General features: G+C 36.1%; 1 protein-coding gene across 3 annotated transcripts in view; it reads left to right on the top strand.

Annotated features, from left to right (window-relative positions):
- The window catches only part of Kcnip4 (potassium voltage-gated channel interacting protein 4), a 1069170-nt gene that overhangs the window by 681084 nt on the left and 367026 nt on the right, over positions 1–21060 (top strand). The window lies entirely within an intron of this gene.

Below are 21060 nucleotides of genomic sequence, written 5' to 3'. Positions count from 1 at the left end.
TCTCTCACCTCTCTTTGTTTCTCTCCTCTCTCTCTCTCTCTCTCTCTCTCTCTCTCTCTCTCTCTCTCTCAACAATTTTAAAGTCTCACTTGCTACAGATGTTCTCAAGCTCTTCTTCCTGACTGAGTGGATAAAGGCTCCTAACTTGTATGTTTTCCTACTTCTCAGCTGTATCTGGACTGTTCTTGTCTTGTAGTTGCTCAGTAGTTGTAAATTGAGCCAGTGCATAAAGTGATTTGGAGTCTTCATGTTCTAAAGCAGCAACTAATTTTTAACTGCAACAATAATATCCATTTTTCTTACACACACACACACACACACACACACACACACACATATATATATATATATGCATATATGTATGTATTTAAAACCATGAAATCTGAGATGAGATTTCATTTCCTTGGTCAAAGATTAAATTTTAAGCAGGCTTTTAATCCTTGACAGTTTAATTTCAAAACTTACTAGACCTCAAGGGAAAGCCAAAACTGTCTAATCTTTATTTTACATGTTGGCAAGTCAAAGCTAAGCACTTGTAGACCATTCAAGGCTGAGTCACCTAACTCAATTCCACCTTATTTTCCCTCCACCATTTTCCAAGAACTTTACAAATTGCAAAGCACCTTTAACTAACCAAAAGATGCAGGTTTTTCATATTTAGGTCTGTGTTGTAAAAATAGCCAACATATACCTTTACCTTTAAAGAAAAGACACGAAGTCTTAAACAATAAAAAATTTCAGAGTCTCAATATTTCACATCTGAAAAGTCTCAGTGTTGAGGGTGAACTGGGATCATCAGTTAATTTCTTTTTCCCTTCAGTTGGATGGAAGTTCTCACAAGGATTGACACAGATAAATAGTAAATGGAGGTGCGGAAGGGGTGTACCATAACAGATATGCAAAGTAGGTAGAGAAAAGAAAAGAGCTGTGGAATCCATGACCATCACCTTCGTCAAATATCCACTGGGACCCACCCAAGAAATAGAACATCTGTGCATTTCCTAGAAGCCAACTCAAGGATGAATGTAAAGGAAGATTCTCCCTGGCTTGACCCACAAAGGCAACATTCATTTTGCTGCACCCAGAGCTAGTTCACAATGGATTATGAAAAGATAAGTAGTCTCCTTGGGGAGTTGAATTTTGAATATTTTTTCAACAAAGAATAGAGTGTATTATATGATTAATTAGGAAGTTTTAATGACTACATAACTCCCTTAAAAAAAAACAACAACAACAAAGATTTGGAAGGTGGAGAGATGCCTCACTGTTCAAAAGCACAGGATGCTCTTCAGGCAGAGCAGGGTTTGATTCCCAGCATACACATGGAGGTTCACAACTTTTGTAACTCCAGTCCCAGAAAGTCTGATAGCCTCTTCTGGCATCCATTTGTACCAGGCCCACACATGGCTTCACAGACTTATATGGAGGCAAAACACTCATGAACATAAATTAAATGAATATGTAAATAAAATTTAAAAAATAAATATTTGTTCTTTTAAAATGTATGTGTGTGTGTGTGTGTGTGTGAGAGAGAGAGAGAGAGAGAGAGAGAGAGAGAGAGAGAGAGAGAGAGAGAGAGAGAGCTGTGTTGCATGTGTGCACACACTCACATGCACACAGAAGTACAAAGAAGGCATCAGATCCAGTTGGTTGTATGCCCTCTAGCCTAGATGTGGAGAACCAAACTCTGGTCCTCTCAAACAGCATCAAGTACTCTTAGCCACTGAGCCATCTCTCCAGGACCCACTACCCTCATTCTTTATACTTCTATTACTTGTACCATTAACAGCTATGACGAAATTTAGGCAATTTCAGAAGACACATGTGTGATAGGAGGTTCTTGCAAGGATACACAATTACTTACTTGCTTCACTACAGAGGCATGCCTGCATCCCACAGAGTGGTAGCCAGTGGGGTGAGTGGAGAGAAATCCCCTGCCTTTCAGAGGCAGGAGCCCTGGGAATAATATGCAGGCTAAGTAATCTGGAGATGTGTGTCTAACCAGGCAGAAAGAAATCAAAACATTCCTAATGAGCCATCACAACCTGGCTGTTCTCAGTTAGAATCAAAGTAGAGTAAGCGGGAGTTGTCTTGTAAGTGGCAATAATTAGCAGCTCCAAGGAGAAAAAAAGGAAAAACTATGATTTTGGGTTGTTTTGATTTGGGGATTGATCTTTTGTTTTTTCTTTGCATCATTTCACATTTCTGTCAATCACTGAAATAACCACTTTCTGAAGATCCAGTGGCATGGAGAATTTGAAGGCTTTATCTTGAATCTCCTAATTCCCCTTCAAGCAGGGTATAACTCCCCATATGAATACACACACACACACACACACACACACACACACACACACCTATTGTACATTGTCTTTGGTTTTGTGTCAGGGCTCTGTTTTCACAGACAGCATAAGTGACTTTTCTGAGATGCACTAATTCATGGTAAGGTGTACAAAAGTGTCTGGCTTGAAGAATAGCCAATTGTTGATTGTTTATGTAGCTAGTGGATTGAACTCGAGCTATGATCTTGAGCATATAAAATAGTTTATGAGTACACATATACATTCTGAAAAGGAAATTTAATCCAGGATGAGTTAATGACAAAGAGCCTGCATGAACATTCCTGTTACATGTAATGTGTAGTCTATATGGCCTAGAATCTCTTTTAGATTTCTTTTTCTAGTTAGTTATTCAGAAAGCAGGGTACTAACATGGACAATTATAGGGTTTATAAATAGCTGCATAAACATCCGTTAAGATACTGGAATATGAATAGGATAGAAAAATGTAAATAAGTTGAACCAACATGAAACTGATATGAGCATTGGGGTGTGAAGTGAGGCACTTCTTAGCTTAATATCTTCATACAAAAATCACTTAAACTCTTCAAATTACATGTCTAAAATGAGGCTGAAGTTACCTGTTTACTAGCTTATGGTCAGAGAATTGACTATAAAAGTGAAAATAAGCAAAAGACTACTTTGCGCAACAGAGGTAGTTATTTGGCGGGAAAGGCAAGTAGAACTCCTAATCTAGAAGGAACTTAGTGCAAAATAGGGAATACTGTTCTCTGAGAGGTAGAGATTACTAGAAGGTGACATCTACTAATTTTGAATAATAGGAAATTACATTTTGAAAAAATGGATTTACTTTAAATATTAACATAAGAGAAATAGTTGGTCTTGAAAACTACAGTAAGTGGACATTGGGTGTTCACAATGCAGATTGGTACCACTGTTATAACTAATGAAAATGTGCTAGCACTTAGAGTAAGGTAGGCACCATTCCTGAACTTTTACTGACACATGCAGTCCTCATATTTGTGGTCTTTCTCTCTTGTTTTCTACCTACTGATCTGTTGAGTGAATGATTCCAAAGCATGGTAGTTTCATAGCTTCAAGAAACAAATTTGGGTTACTTTCATATCATTTTAGTAGTTTAGTTTAAGTCTTTTGGGAAATAATTATTACTTTTAGCACCATGGATCTCATGAAATTCATGGATCCACACTCTCATCAGAGTCCTCAATTTACTTTTGCTGTGGAATAATAAATTCAAATAAAACACATATAGGAAAAACCCATATTTACAATAAAAAAAATGTGTAGGTTATTTCACTTTGACACTTCAGTCACCTTGGACACTTAAACACACTTTAACTCAATTTTCTCTTTCATAAAGCATGGATAGTTAAAGACATGACACCCACTCTCAGGAGAATTTGAAGCACTTCTGCCTACTATGTATTGATAGCAGAGTCACCAAGGACAACACACTGCATTACTCATCTAGAGAGAACACAGAACAAAAGCAGCTTCCACAGTGGTGTCAGTGCCCCATGGTTAGTGGTTTCTCCTGGCAACAGATGAAAGTAAAATGTTCTTGCCTTCTGTTAAAGGACCTCATTCCTTCCACCCAAAAGATCAGAGATACAGACTGGATTTGACCAGTTTCCATATCTTGAACAGGCTTACCCAGAACAAAACAATGACAGATACACCCACCCAAGACCATCAGCACCTTACAGACTGGGAAGACTCTATAGAGAACTTTTTCAGGTCCCATCTCATGCACCAGAGCAGATAGTTAGAAGACTTGTATGCAGGATTGGCTATTTTTTCCCCAAAGAATGACATGGCACCAATCTCATGGATGTACTCTGAGGATTACATTTTCAAGTCTATAAAATACCAACATCATTTGTGACAGATTGAAAGCACTCAAAACACATTGCCAAATAAATAAACATTAAAGTAGCTGTTATAATTTTCCAATATCACAAATTATTGGTAAATTAAAAAATTATTGCTGTGAGTAGTGTCTCTGGAACTTAAACTTTTGAGGGGTGAATTCCATCTGCCAAGGTCAGCTGTTTGAAGAAGGCTACACAGGATATAAGAAACATGCCACCTAGAGATCTAGGAAGAAAGGGCAATAATAGGAACACAAAATTTTAATCCAGGTTTGCCAAATATATGCCTAATATAATAAGTTATGTTTGAGATCCATAAGCTAACTTCTGCATATTATCCACAAGCCATTGCTAGATGATCCTTTAAAATGTCTTTATGTAATTTCATTACTTTTGATTTTTAATTAAAAGTATTTATATATATATATATATATATATATACACATAAATACACATATTATATATATTAATTGTAAATTAAGCACATCCTTCATATCTCCACCTCCAGTTCCTTATCTCTCCTCTCTCCCCAAGTCTTCTTAGACAGTTTCACTTTCATGTCATACATACATACATAATTTCATGTATTTACATAAAAATCTAGGATCCACAAAAGAGACAAGATACAATATCTATTATCCTTAACTATAAATTTTGGACAATATAATTACATTTTATTTTCTAGTTATTGATATCCAAATGTATTTTTGCCTGTGTGCTCATATTGCTAATCAAATCTGAAGTTAAATAATTCTCAGTATTGTGAATAATAATTAAAGAAAATATTCTGAATAAGAGCTTTTTGTCATAGGTGAGAAGCCTTATTTCAATATGTATTATTCATAGGTTAAGCCTTATATTGGGGACTAGAGAGACTGCCCACCAGTTAAGAGCACTAGCTGCTATTCCAAAAGACTCAGGTTCAATTCCAAGCATCTACATAATGGCAAAAAACTGTCTATATCTTCATTATACCCGGAGATCACATGACCCACTTTGGCCTCTGCAGGCACCAGGAATGCATAGGGTTTACAGAGTTACATTCAGCCAAAATATCTGTGCACATAAAATAATAAATACAAATATTTTTAAAATAATTTATGCATGCATGATTTGGATTAGGGCATCACTGGAATGTTCCATGACTACAGTTTGTCATGGAAAATATTGGTGCAAAAATATAACCAGGTTACATATTCATAAAAACTAAAGTAGCTTCAGAACTAGGAAAACACCTATTAACTCAGAACTTGCTCTGGTTGTAAATCCTAAAATCCCAGTATGCTATGAGAATTATTTTAATTGAAAGATTTTTTTCTATAAAAATGATTGTGGAATTTAAGAGCTATAATATGTGAAACAATCCCATGTGTATGGGAATCAAACTAAATCTTATATGATGAAAGGCATGGACTCTACAAAAAGCATCATGGACATTTAAAAGTCTGTTTTTTTCTGTAAGCTCACAAATCCATCTCAAGGTATATACCCCAAAGAAAAAGTACATATGGTCATAGATCATTTTCCTTTGTTGTAATAAATATTCTCAAAGTAGAAACTTCAGGGAGATAGGGTTTATTTGGTTCACAACTTCTGGTTCCTGTCCATCATGGCAGGAAAGTCACATCAGCAAGACCTTGACTGAAATGTCATCTGTGGTCAGAAGATGAGAACAGTAGACACGTGTGTGCTTGTTTCCAGCTCCTTTCTCCATTTTGATGCATTCTATATTCCAAACTTATGGATGGGTGCAACTTATTTTAGGCTGGTCCTTCCCATATCAATTAAACTAGTAACAACAATTGCCAACAAACATTTCCACAGGCAAGCTTTACCTAGATAGTTCCTCATTGAGGGTCCCTTCATGGGTAGTACTAGAATGTGTCAGGTTGATAGGTAAGACTGATCACCATACACACACTTACCAAAGGTTCATTAAAAGATGGTTCATTACAGTTTTATCCACAATAATCAAATATTGAAATTTATCCAGATGCCTACAATATTAGACGGTATCCAGAGTAGACCAAAACAAAAAAACATAAGACAAACAAAAAATCCCACAACAAACAGCCACAGAAAATCCTTCTTATATTTAATCTATGGATGATTTTTTATAGATGTACTGCCCAAGAAAAATTAAAGCACATAATGTTATATTTATATGATTTTCTTTAGATGAAGTTCAAACAGAATTATCTATTAATGAAGCATCACAATAATGTTTAGTGTCTACCCCTCTCAAGTACAGATTTAGACTGGGAGTGTATATGATGGAGATACATGAGATTGACAGGTTCCATGTCTTGTGATGGTTGTTGTTTATAGCTCTTTGTATACATGTGTAAAATTCATCCAGCACTTTTGCACCTTTGCTTTACACAACCGTTTATGTGAGGGTGGGGCCACAGTAAGATAAAAATGTTGTTGCCTATGTTCTTGTGTTTTTCAGAATTTCGTAATGTCAAAAAACAGTACCTTGCCTGACTGTAATCTCCTAAGCAGGGTGCTCTCTATGGCAACATGATTTGCATACCCATAGTATCAGTCTTGCAGAGACAATTTAGGTGACATTGTCAAAACTGAGAAAATCTTGTAAAGTTTTTTTATAGTTTTGAAAAAATGGTAAAAAAAAATTCTGATTCTGCAGAGAAAACATGATTTTGTCTTAACACAGTTATACCCTACTGCACTGAATAACTAAGTTACAGCTGGTTCTTCTCCACTGAGGAGACAATATCATAAATATTGATTATGGTAAAGTATGCTAAAGCTGATTAGATACAAGGCCTTAATTAAAGAGGGAGAGATTTAAATGGGCAGTTTGAATAGAAAGCATTTATCTGTTAAAGTAAAACAGAAAGGTGCTCCATACCAGAAAAAGAAACATTGAAAAGGCACAGGGATAGTAAGCAAAAAGACACGATAACTTTGCTTCATTGATTGAGAATTTTTAATACTAAATTTCTATTATTCTTGTCATTAAATTCTATGACATTAAAAGAATTCTATGCATCCAGAATCCAGCATTTGATGTAGAGAAATGATCAAAATGAAGAGGTTATGTTAATGAGTATAGAAAACTTAAAGAAACTAACAGAGCATGGATTGTCCAGGCAGCTAGCTGTCCATGACTTTCTTTCTCTGCAGGGGTGATGCTTCTACCCACTGAGCAGGTGTAGAAAGGCTATTAATAGCTCCCTTAAAAAACATGTGGATTCAGCAAACAAAGGAGTCAAGACTTAGACAGGAGTCATCACCTTCTAAACAGGGTTTAGCATCATGGCTGCTCTCAGAATCAACATGAAATCAGTTGTCCTGTAGCCAGTGAGTAGGCATCATCCTCCAGGAAAGTAGCACATCCAAACTAAGAAAACACATTCATCGTGTTTTTCTTTCTCTGAGATCCTGCATATCAGATTGTTTTTTAATCTTTGCTTCTGTTTCTTGTGACAGAATAGTTGGGTAGGGCCCCTTGAAGATCCAGTAGAATAAAGCAAACATTCAGTTAAAATTATTCAGTGACTTTGGCTCACTTGGCTTCACAAATGAATGTGGTCCTTGGGAAATATTGTTTCTTAACAGACAATTACTTTGTGAGTAATATTTTCACTCAGAAAATACTGGAGCAATGAACATTCCAAAACTACAGAAACTTGTTGACATAAATGGAGTTATTTGTGTTCATATTCTAGTTGATCTTCCTCTATACTGCATTACTCATTACACACCAGGTTACCTCTGAGTGTCTGAAGAAGTGTTTCATATCTACAAAACTACAGACATCCACAGACCCTTCAGTCACTGTAGTCTATGTATTTTCAGGGAGCGACCTTTAAGGAGAAATTTGTGGCATAGTTTCCCCAAATATGTACTAAAGAGGGGATATAATGCCTAGGTGAATATGAGGAGAAGTGCCTAATGAGGGAAGAGGAGAAGTTTCACCTTAAGAAGTGGTACTTGAGCCATGCAGAGTTAGATATGTTATTGCAACACTTGGGAAATGGAATAGAAGTGCAGTGAATTCCAGATCAACTTGGGCTATATAGCAAGACCATGCCTTAAAAGACAAAATTGCACAATAAAAAATGATCTAATAAATGCATGAGCATGAATAGGTGCCATAAAATCAGTAGGGAAAGAACACTTCAGCAGAAAGGCATGAATTTGTCTTGGTGGAGAAAGAATGGATTTGTGAAAAATCTATTGGCTACTATACCTTAGGTTATCAATAGAAATTGAATACTATAGTAGCCAACTTTCATATTCATGAAAGCCAAAATTGTAGTAGAGATTTTTTTTTTTTTTTTTTTTTTTTTTTTTACCATCACAGGCAATTTATTTTGCTCTATTCATTCACAGTTAATACAGAAAATACTTGGAAACATTTCCATATAATATTTGACACAGACATCATCAAATAGAAGTATACAATGTTGACAGGAGGCAGTACATTTATAATTTATAACCCCAAATGTATTTATAAATTAGAAATGGAAAGATCTACAAATGAAATTATGAAGGTTCACCAAAGTCATTTAATCTGTCAGTTTCTCATTCATTTTTATGTCTTAATAATATTCTATTGTATGCATAAGCCACATTTTATTTCTCTCCAGTATTTGATAGCTATTTGAGTTGTTTTAACTTTTTTACTATTAGCAACACACTGCTGTAAACCTTCATGTACATGTTTCATAGGTGCACATTTTCAGTAGTTTGAGGTTATATTCCTAAGGGTAGAATTGTTGAGTAACAGAGTAACAATGTTTTGCATTTTGACCAACCACCAGACTGTTTTGCCAAAGTGGCACACCATTTTACAATCTCACCAAATCCTTGTTTTTAAGGCTCTGATTTTTGTACAAAAGCATTCAATCATTCTGTCAGACCAAACCAGGAAAAGTAAGCTATAGTTCAGAGCTGTTCTATTCCATTTACTATGCAAAGCCAATCTTGGCGTTTGCAACTCTCAGCCCTTTTGAGTATTCTTGCAGTGTTCACCTTTTCCTCCACCACTTTTTTTTTCTTCTTTTTTTCTGGTTTATTTCTATCTATTACAAATGTTTAAAAAATCCTCCATCAACACTGCTGATAGCAGCAGAACCTTGAGAAATATACCTTTAGTTTGCCTCAGAAAAGGAACACATATTGTACTGTAAAGTTTATAAAATTGGCGCAAAACATTGTAATAATGTTACAATACCAGTTTTAAGAGTTCAGTAACTAATGGGGAGCCGATGGGATACATGCAGAACTGTGAAAGCGATCTCACTTAGCCAGCTGTAGACGTAGACTGTAAATCTACATTCAAATCATTTCTGAACTAAGACTATCATCTCAGTTTATCTGTTGAGGTCAACCAGGAAACCCTAGAATATACCTTGATTTTTGCAAAAAAACAAAATAGGGGGAGGGGTTTCTTCAGCATTTCAGTCCACGAGTAACAGTATCCTAACAGGCAAAGTGTTCTCTCACTGTCAACATAGAATGAACTGCTGCTGGAGGTCAACTTGGGCTTTAATTTGCATTAGCACTTACATGCATAGTAGTCCAAGTTGTTGACCTCATGACTTTAAAAAGTAACTCTAAAAAAGTAAAATGGCCCTTCTTGGAAGACTAAAGAAAGACATCCAGCCACAGTTGTAAAAAGTCTCATCAAAACAATATACCCTTTTATGAATTACGCCTCAATTAAAAAAAAAAAAGTAGCCCCAAATAAGAAGCAGCTCTGAAAAAGAAAATATAACTTAAGATATTTGAAAAAAACAAGGTGAATACAGGTTCAAAAGTAATTAAGATATATTTTCTTAAGGCTATCTAGAATTAGGCTTTAAAGAATTCTACCATTTCAAGTTTACCACTAGTTACTAGATACCTATTTACAAACAAGATGTTCAACTTTTTTGTTCCTTTATCAAGAGAAAAATCTACCTTCAGACTATGAGGGTGGTGATGGGGAGGGACTAGAAAACAAGATTCAAACAATCCCATGCAAATATCACATTTTTCAAATGGAAGAACTCCAAACTGCACTAGAAGTTCCAATCACTAAGACACTTTCCATTGAAATGATTTAAGTACAACTACATGGCACCAAGGTTTAGGCCTAATATAGGCCTGACAACCAAGTCCTTGTTTTCTGGAAGAAAGGCCTCAAAAGTCCCACTCAATTCCACATAACAATACTTCAAAGATCAATTAGGTTTTCCTTTCCTTAATATTTTTGTTTTTGACTTCTAATCCTAAAGACTAGATTAAAACTTAGCTCATTTCCCAGAAGGCATTCCTTCCCTTTGCTTTATGAAAGAGTCCACCAAGACCTCTTCCTCAAAACCATCTAGCCCCCAGCCTCCAGCCTTTGCTTGTGATGCATCTTTCTCAACATCCTGAAAAGGTAATGTAGGTAAAATATGCTCATAAACATTAAAACTAGTTGTTAGAAAGACGTAACTAGCTTTATAATTTAAGTTTTAAAGCATAAATACTTGCAGCTTAATCTGCACTGACAATGATTGTCGAAGCCTAGAATTCAACATTTACAAATTCTCATTCACACACACAAAACACACTATTATCACACAACTTGTGTCTTGAGAGAATCTTCTGCTTTTTAAATCTTTGGCCTCCCAGTCAATCCCAAATTCAACCAACTTTTCCGAGTTCTGGTAGTTACCTGGACCACTGAGGCATTGCCACAAGACTTCTTCTCTTTTGAAACATCCTTTTTCTCTAGATATTAGGATAGCTACACCAGCTTGTTTCTTCTGTGGTGTATGTTGGTGTGGGATTATCTATTGCTTGATTTTTCATGGATGTGTTTAGCTTCTTTGGGTTGAATTTTCCCTTCTAGTGCTTTCTGTAGGGCTGGGTTTGTAGACAGGTATTGATTAAATCTGGTTTTATCCTGAAATATTTTGTTTACTCCGCCTATGGTGATTAAGAGTTTTGCTGGGTATAATAGTCTGGGTTGGCATCCGTGGTCTCTTAGTGTCTGCATGAGATTTGTCCATGATCTTCTAGCTTTCATAGTCTCTATTGAGAAGTCTGGTGTTATTCTGATAGGTTTACCTTTATATGTTACTTGGTCTTTTTCCTTTGCGGCTCTTAATATTTTTTCTTTGTTCTGTGTGTTTAGTGTTTTGATTATTATGTGGCGAGGGGACTTTTTTTTTGGATCCAGCCTATTCGGTGTTCTGTAAGCTTCTTGTATCTTCATAGGTATTTCTTTCTTTAGGTTAGGAAAGTTTTCTTCTATAATTTTGTTGAATATATTTTCTGTGCCTTTGAGTTGGTATTCTTCTCCTTCTTCTATCCCTATTATTCTTAGGTTTGGTCTTTTCATGGTGTCCCAAATTTCCTGGACGTTTTGTGTTATGACTTTTTTGTCTTTAGTGTTTTCTTTGACTGACGAATCTATTTTATCTATCATGTCTTCAGTGTCAGAGATTCTCTGTCCCATCTCTTGTAATCGGTTGGTTATGCTCGTTTCTGTAGTTCCTGTTCGTTTTGTCAGGATTTCTATTTCCAGCATTCCCTCAGCATGTGTTTTCTTTATTGTCTCAAATTCATTTTTCAGATCTTGGAATGTTTCTTTCATCTGTTTAATTGCTTTTTCTTGGCTTGATTTGATTTCTTCCCATTTTTTGTTCGTTTTTTCTTCCATTTCTTTAAGGGAGTTTTTAATTTCCTCTCTAATGGAGTTTTTCATTTCCTCTTTAAGGGAAGTTTTTATTTCCTCTTTAAGAGAGTTTTTCATTTCCTCTTTAAGGAAAGTTTTTATTTCCTCTTTAAGGTAGTTTTTCATTTCCTCTTTAAGGAAAGTTTTTATTTCCTCATTGAGGGAATGTTTTATTTCTTCTTTAAGGGCCTCTATCATCTTCTTAAAGTCATTTTTAGGGTTGATCTCTTCTGTTTCTTCTGTCATGGTATGTTTAGGTCTTGCAGGTGTAGAATCACTAGGTTCTGATGTTGCCATATAGGTCTTTATGTTGTTGCCTGTATTTTTGCACTGGCGTCTACTCATCTTTTCCTCTGTGCGGTGCAGGTGGTGTCTGTGTCTGAGAGTGCCTCTCTTGTTCTAATTTTTAGTCTTGGTTTAGTAGGGGTTCTTGGTTAAATTGATGCTATTGGGCTGTTTCTTCAGGGACAGCTGATTTCAGTCGGTGAATTATATACTTATGATTCTCGTGATCTGGTTTGGTGACTGGGTAGCGCCTTCTTCTGTGTTCCCAGGTCACGTTTTGTTCATTTGTCAACTCCTCAGCTGATCTTGTTTCTTCAGACTTCAAACTGTAGGCATCTGAATCCTCTCCCAGATGGGTTTCAGCTGAGCAGGGTAGTCTCACCAACACCTCCAAGTTGTTGGGTTTCACAGGATCAGTAGTAGAGATTTTTAAGTGATGTATTATTTCAGGAATCTCCTGTGCTATCCAAGATTTATCAATCACCTAAAACATCCAGTGGCTGGTGATCAATAAATCTTGTTTTCGTGAAGGGTCTAATAAGGCATAGGAGGTTGACAGGAGTCATGAGTAAGCAGAAATGCCAGAAAGAGCCTTTGTATACATTTTTCACTTCATTTCACATGTTGTACAATAATTTAAGGGGTAAAATGGCACTTTGTGAAGAAGTTTGCTTATTATAAATACTGAACAGGTAGAGTCTGTGGTAAAGTTTTAAAGGAAGGAATGCATTTTCTCTTCAAGAAGCTTTAAGAAAGAAAAAAAATACTTGTTAAAGTAAAATTTGTGAATTCCTCTTCCCTTTAGTTTCATTGTTCACATTCTTTCTAATGGTTCTGAGCTTCCATTGCTTTGTGCAAACCTCCTTTTACATAGAAAAGCTCAGATTGCTTCACTAATTGAGTAGCGAGATGCTCAGAAATGCATAAGATGTTTCCAATCTTTTCTCGGGCGTTAAGATAAAACTAAATTTAATGACTGATGTTGAAACACGGCAAGAGATGGCTTTGCAATTCAGAAATGCCCCTTTCAGAAGAATATGAAAGCCATTTCCATATCCTTGACTATTTGAAAGCAGGGCCCTGACAATTGTGCTCCTAAGTATGAGTGAAAATCTTTGTAAAAATCATGCCAGTCTATGAATACATGCATTTTGTACTATTTTACTTCCATATTTTAACAATTTATTTATGAGCTTTCTCCTGGGTTCAGAGCTAAAAGGAAGCTTTACAAAAGCAAGTGTGATTAAACATAGTTAACTGATTCTAGAAAGTGGTTTTCATGACTATCATTTTGTACGGCATGGCAGGCTGTATTCATTGATGTATCTTAACCATTATTCACCTAACACAAGCAGCCAGACTATAAAGAAGCATAAACACATCTCTGGCGTTTGGATGTTTTGACATGTTCCTACATGCTGTCTGTCACCTCTGCCTCCTGCTCCTGGCTCTTCTTCTCAGTCCTTCTATATCAGCTCATAGATTTTTTTACTACTTTTTCAGGGATGTTTTCCTTATGCCCTAGAATTGTTTTTAAACAATTGCTCTGAATCCTGCAGTTCATGTTGTTTCTGTATCTTCACAAGGACAAACAAAATAACTCATGCCTCCAGTGAGAAATGAAGACATTTTAATAATAGCAACAGCAAATATGGCTAGCGAGAGAGCTCCATGATTAGAAGTACTTGCCACCATGACTGAGGACCTGTGGTTGATCTCCTGAACCCATGTAGTCCAAGGAGACAATATTGCCATGAGTTGTCCTCTGACTTCTACAAATAGGACATGGCATACATGTGCTCTACCCAAAATAAATAAATATAAATTTTAATGAATGATGACATGACATGAGGAGCTTAGAAAACAGCTCAGTTAAGTGCTTGCTATACAAACAAGATGTTTAGAGTTTCACCTTTATTACCCATGTAACAAGCCGGGTGATGTGATTTCAGCAACTGGAAATGCAGAGGTGGCAGGTTCCTTGATCTTTGCTGGTTAGTCAATATAACCTCATCTGTCATTCTCACATCCCAGTGAGTAATGATATCTGGGGTTGATCTATGGCTTTCATATGTACATGTACATATGCACATGTGCACCCTCACACATACCCGTGTACCCACACATGCATAGACACAGGTATATACAGAATTGATTAAGTATAATATTAAGAAATTAAAGACAGCAATGTTAGAGTGGTAAGTCAAGAAGGACCTTCTGAAGATGCAGTCACCTGTGACTGTTGAGGTCATCCACATGAAGTTGGACCTGGATTATGTTGATCTGATGTGAAATTTAAGCCTATAGATAATGAAGGAGAAAGTCAGAAACCATACATAGGCTTCTGTCCATATTACCCACAAACAAGTATGAATGAATGCAGAGTGGGATTTCCTATCATGGGGGAGGTTCCATGTTGTCAGATTCTTAGACTTGTTATCCCTGTCACTTGTTTTTCACTGGCCTATCATCCTGGAGAAACATTTGCATAGTTTAGTCATACTGTTCTACTCTATCTCTAGGCCTTTGCTGTTTTATGCTCCCCAACTGGAACCATGTGGCTATCCCCAGATGATTCTGCCCCTGAGGAGACTTTCCTGGACTTTGCTAGCTTCCAGTGTCTCCAACAGGAATTTGTGAACTACACAAGCTTATTTCCATATACTATTACTGGAATTGACACACATGGGGTTATGGTTTACCATCTCCCATCTCTAAACAGTAAGTTCTATCACAAAAGACTTGGTCTCCACTGCACCTTCAGGAGATGCTTGACCCCAAATGAAAACCAGGAAACATTTCTTATCTAAATGCATAAATATAATTCTTGAATAAAGGAAACTGTTCCAAACCACATTGTGCCTAATTTTATGTAGATGATTTTTGAAAGGAGTGTTGAGATTAATTGTGTATACCCAAATTCAAAGTTCTTCACTTTGTAGCCCAAGGGCCAAGGCCAGCCCACTTGATCTAGAAAATAAAGATTTATTGCAATCCAGATTTGTACATTCATTTCTATAATAGCTTGTCTATGTTTGTAAACAATAGCAGAGCTTTGCAATTGCAATAGAATATATAGCAGGCAAAGCTCATTGATGGCATGGCCTTTAGAGAGAATGCCTGCAAACTCCTAACTTGGAGCCTTGACCATTTGAGAATAAAAGAGCAAATTATCCATCAAAATCACTCAGTGTCATCTAAGCAAATAAAGAAAACAAGAATATTAATATGCTACAAGATGCTATTTGGTTTTCTTTTCAGTGAAAAAAACTCTCATGTGTATCTAACTTTAATTGAAGTGTCAATGCAGTTCACTCAGTCCAAGGCTTAGATGCTGTAGTAACGGGAGCCACCACTAACAGAAATTCTGCCATGAGGCCCTGTGTCTAACTGTAGGATGGGGTGGCAGCAGTCTAGATCAGGATGCTGTGCTGGTTAGCAGCCTGTCAACATAGAGAGCTGAATAAATTGGAGCTGCATTGACAATGACAGCTGTCATTAAAAAGATGGAAATGACTAGGACTTTGTTGTGATACTAATTTAAGTAAATCTAAAGGAACATGAAAATAAACTTTAAGTATTCTAGGTGCTTTTTTTTAACTCTTTACTCTCAATATTTCTAAATTAAAATACATAATTTATTATTTTTTAAACATTTATATTTGTATTTTATCTAATATATAAATATTAGCTTTCATTGACACACTTTCAAACAGTATTCTTTGTTATTTCTCTCCCACTCCCTTTTCCCCTCTGCATTGTGTCATCTTTGTGCCACCTTGTATTTTGTGACCTTTCATGTCACATGTGCCTTTTTGTCTTCCTTGCCTTTCTTCAATATCTCTCATATGGTCTTCTATCAAATTTCACAGACTACCCTCACTTTTACATTCCCTCATCCTCACATCTACATACCTCTACTTAAAATGTTTTTAAAAACCAAACCTTGTGATTAATCAATTCATTAAGTGAGTTGTTTCCCTTAGTAGGAGAAAAACACCAAGGTTGTGCCCTAAAGAGATGGTGTCACTTAATTAAAGCAACATAGCATCCTGTTGAAACCATCCAGCCATGGGGAAACACTAGTGTCACCCTATGGTCAAATGACCTATAGTCAAGTCCCTTTGGTGAACTGTTACAATTTTTTACTTTGAGTATATATAATTGGATGTCTGCTTGTGAGTATTGGGAACAAGTTTTAAGTCTAGAGAAAAGGACTTAAAATCAATTCATATGTTAAGTATGATATAAAGCATTGTGATCTAGATGAAAATTAGAGAGTCATATGTCAAGATCTCTCTCTGTGTGGAAGCACAAAAAATAGATCAATCATAATTGATATCTTGTCATTCTGGCAAGAAAAATAATTCTAGTGCTAGCACAAATAATAGGACCTACCATTGGTTGTATATGGACTGTTTGACAGTTCATAGACCCTCTGTTTTTCATGTGTATAACCAACATGCTAAGAATAAAACACAAAACAAAACATTATTCTGTTTTATGTAAGCCCCATTCTTTGAGATGCAATCTGTCTCCTTGAAATTGGTTTCATCCATCACTTAAGAGCTCAAGCTAATCTCAGGAAAATCTCTCATCCATAAGGGCTTGTTCATCTTCTAAGAGCAGCCCAGCTGTCATTCATTACTGGGTGCACTGGCTGTGTAGCTAGTACATTTCTCTAGTTATCACATCCTGGCTAAGTAGCAGTCTGCTATTGCGTGTGGGACCACCTCACATGCTCAGAAAAGGTGTGGATGTTTCAATGGCATTAGTAAGTTAGGTAGGTCTACTATAGTGCCTGTTATGGAATTTCTGTGTAGCAAAAACTGTCTTGGAAAACTAACATTTAGTTTCCATCATTGAGTTGTATACAAGGATCATTTACGAGATTTTCCACTTCTATATGTGAGAGCATTATGTTCTTGTTCTCTCATTTCTGTAAAATAGCAGGTACACACAAACACACATTAATTTTAACATCATGGGAACCACAATTTCATCCTCTTGCTATCAATATACAAAATTATCTGAAAAGAAGTCTCAGACGGTTGGTTAAGTAACATGTTATTTTTCATTCATCCATGCTTGTGCATGTTGTCAAATTCTTTGTTCTCAGTATCCCTGTTGTTTCCTGAAAACAATTCTCCTTTGGATCATTTTGCTTCTTACTGTAATAAATGACAAAGAAATTGAATGCATAGAGGGATCAGTAGAAAACTGATGCTAGCAGATTGAATTTGTAGGTAATGTTATTAGTTTTGAACGTTACAATTCTCTGATCTACTGTGATCTGCCTCCCTTTGCCCATCTAGGAAAGGATTGCTGTTTGCAAATTATAAATCCCTTTCAAAATATTTACTTTTTTTCTTTCATGGTTTCCTTATGAATTTTTTGAAATTCACAAATAGATGCTGTGAAGAATGAGTATTCGAGCAGCTGTGGCATCTAAATGTAATTACCCATTTAATTTGTATGCAGCCTGGGAGGTGAAAGAATATGCAAATACAATTTGATCCCTGTTGGCCATTGAATTCTCCTTTTCCTTGTCATTTTCTTTCCTTTTTTTCTCAAACCTAGCAAATAAAGTACATTATCCCTAGATTTGTCCCTGAAGCTTGCAGAGTGTAGAATGTGGGCTGGTGATTATTTGCTAACCTTTCTCTCTTGGTTTCTGCTGGGGGTTGTTCTTTCTTGGTTTATAGCTGACCCTCCAGCACCTGATCCCATAGCTGACACATAAAAGTCATCCTCAGCCTCTCTTCTGTACCACAACAAAAAGGAGAAAACTGTACCTGCCTCAGAACTGGAGGGAGACGTATTGCACACACTGCATTCTTATAGGTGAAAGCCCGCCTCCAAACCTGAAAATGTGAAGTTTATTACTGGGGGAGACTTGGTTTCATAGATTCCACAGTAATTAATATGGAATAGGGTGGTTGTTTTTAGAAAATAATAAAATAAGTCTTAAGAGGTATGCAAGAAAATATTTCCTGCCATCACATCTCCTTAATCAGAGCATAACAATTTAGGAATGAGAAAATAAGTACTCCGCAGTAAGACTAGGTCAAAGACATCAGCATAGTTTTGGGAGATAGTAGTATATGCTTGGTTTTGGGTTTTGGATTTTTGCTTTTCTTTTCTTCCCCCCTCCAATTTTGTGTTTTTTTTAGTCACAAACATCACAATGATTTTCTGTTGTAGTTTCATTTTCTCAGTGGGCAACAATGAAGATGGACCAAAAAAATTCCAACATGGCAGACAACATAGTGTATCAGTGTGTTTACAAGGCTTGTTGTTTTAGGGAAGGGCATGAAGTGAAAAATTAAAAATGTTGAAGCTTTAAAACAAAAGGGGGAAGTCAAATAATTAAGTTTCATATTTTATTAGACCTCTAGTAGCCAACTGAAAATTTTATAAGCCTAAGTAATTACTAAACATACAATTTCTCTGGTGATATTTTTTTTCTCAAGCAACCAAGTTTTATAACCACTGATAATAAAAAAAAATAATTAACCGAATTTAGCAAGATTTCAGAACATTTTCATTTTTGTGGACTGTGTTTGTGTTTTGTACTAATTAGATGGCAGCAAAATGTTTTGGGGGATCATTACTTATCACTGCAATTTAAAACATAAGTGGATTTGCACACAACACTGGGAAGAGTATTCTTATAGTACTGATGCTCATGAACTCCTACTCACAACCATGCATATCATCCTTCAAAATGTAACGACAGAAATGGAATCTTAGACATAGGTTCAGAGCAGTGTTACATTGTTTTGACATGTTTGATGCCATAAGATGCTTTCTGTTGACATTTTAAAGAGACAAAGAACTACATATAAATTTCAAAGTTGCATATGGTTAGAGTTGTGAAGGAAGTTGGGGAACATGCCTCTGAAACCTTTCAATAGTCCAAGATAAGGCATGAAAGAATTAATTCTTCATAGTCCCATGATATCATAGTCATGTAACTATAAAATCAATCATGTATGAGACACTTGTCATGTAGTGAATTAAGTTCTGTGCATTTGACTGAGGAAGTGGCTTGGTGAATAATGGTACACAACACAAGCATAAGGACTTGAGTTCTCCAAATCCAAATGCTTTGTGTCCGAAATCCCAGCACTTCTAAAGTGAAATGGAAGCTTGTGCTTCAGTTCTAGTCTGGACATAAACACCAATGAACAGAGACCTGTCTCCAATAAGGTGAACATGAAGAAATAGGACCAACTATGTGCTCTCACTTCCACATACATTCCTTGCATGTCACAGACATGCTCCCACTCACATATTCACACCACACACACACACACACACACACACACACACACACACACACACACACACCAGGATGTATAGAAAAAAAATTCATTCATGTTATCATTTTGCGTGATGGTATAACTACAATATAAGTATTATTGTTTTATCAAAACTTGAATAGAGACTTGAAGATTTTGGCCAAGTACTCAGAAATAATTAAAGGTTTGCCCAGAATCTCATCTGGGTCTTTTCACTTCTAGAGTTCACTTCATCACATGCTCCACGACTTCAGACTTTAATTCAGATGTTATCACCCCCATTCTACAGATGATACAATAAAGACTCAGTAAAAGCAATAAATTCCCACAATCATTTGTTTAGTAAAGAATGCCATCAGTTCTCAGTCTCAGACTATGAGGTTATAGAACCTTTGCCTATTTAGACTCATCACAGAGAGTAATTTTGCTGCTACTTTTTTTCAGGCCCATTAGGATAGGGAAAGGATACTGTTGGGATATAGTCAGGCATATTGTCACAATCTGTAGGGAGAGCCAGCAACTTGAAGGGGGAGTGCTTAAGATCTGGCTACCTTAAAACCAAGGGACATTAATGTGGTTAGAATGACTTCTACATGATATGCTCCTGACTTAGGCTTCTCTCTCCATCCTCGTAATCAAAATTCCATTAAACTTCCCATTCTTAGTGTCCTCTTTTCCAAGCAGAGGGCAAGCATGCATATTTTAAATTAGAACATGAATTTCAATAAATTAAGTAGAAATCTGTGAGGATGAATGAGCAGGCCTATTACAGAGGTTGTAGCCCTGTGTGACTTCCCATCATCTCTGAATGTTCCTTTGCCCTTAGTAAATAGCAGTGAACTCGTTATGTATTTATGTCTTCAGCCCGAAAAATTCCATTTGAAAGCTTTTGTCCTTAGTCACACATGATTAGCTTCCTTGGAATTCCATATTTTCTTCATTTTCAATGAGAAATTTAAATATACATATATATTTATATAATATGAAACTGTTCATTAAGAATAAGTCACGCAATGGATTTTCAGACTTATCAAAAATTGGCCATACATCTATGTGAATGGAAACATAGACCTTTATTGACTTAGACTAACATATCCTTTAGAGATTTCAGGAAATAAATGAATAACTCTTTGCCATATTTTCCAGAATAAAATAAAATGATAAAATACAACCATAGCCTAAGGCCAAACATATGGAGTCTAGAAAAAAATTAAAAAGCTCACACTTCCATCAAATATGAAGTTTGGTGGCTGCTTAATCCAAATCTTTTAAGCTAGGGTAATTAGAAACAATGGTTGTAAAAGTCAAAAAAGAAGAAATTATAGGCTTTATTTAAAAGGAGGCTGATTGAATATTATGTAAATGCTTCTTGAGAATCTCAACCAGTTTTGCTCTGAGTTGTTAGACTATATCATTCATACTCTTCATAGGTTTCCAGTGAGCAGTGTTGCTCCCTATTCTGCTTTAAGTTTAGGTGATTAACCCACCTTCTCAGGAAAGAGACACTATATAGCCTCTCAGATATTATACATAAATTCTGCGACCATCAGGAGCCACTTGAAATGGGAATAGGAGTTTTCCAGGTCGAGTGGGCTCTG

The sequence above is a fragment of the Peromyscus maniculatus genome, chromosome 10 (genome assembly GCF_049852395.1).
Source record: "Peromyscus maniculatus bairdii isolate BWxNUB_F1_BW_parent chromosome 10, HU_Pman_BW_mat_3.1, whole genome shotgun sequence".
Lineage (NCBI taxonomy): Eukaryota > Metazoa > Chordata > Mammalia > Rodentia > Cricetidae > Peromyscus > Peromyscus maniculatus.
The sequence above is the reverse complement of the archived record's forward strand: the minus strand, read 5'-3'. Positions and strand labels throughout refer to the sequence as shown.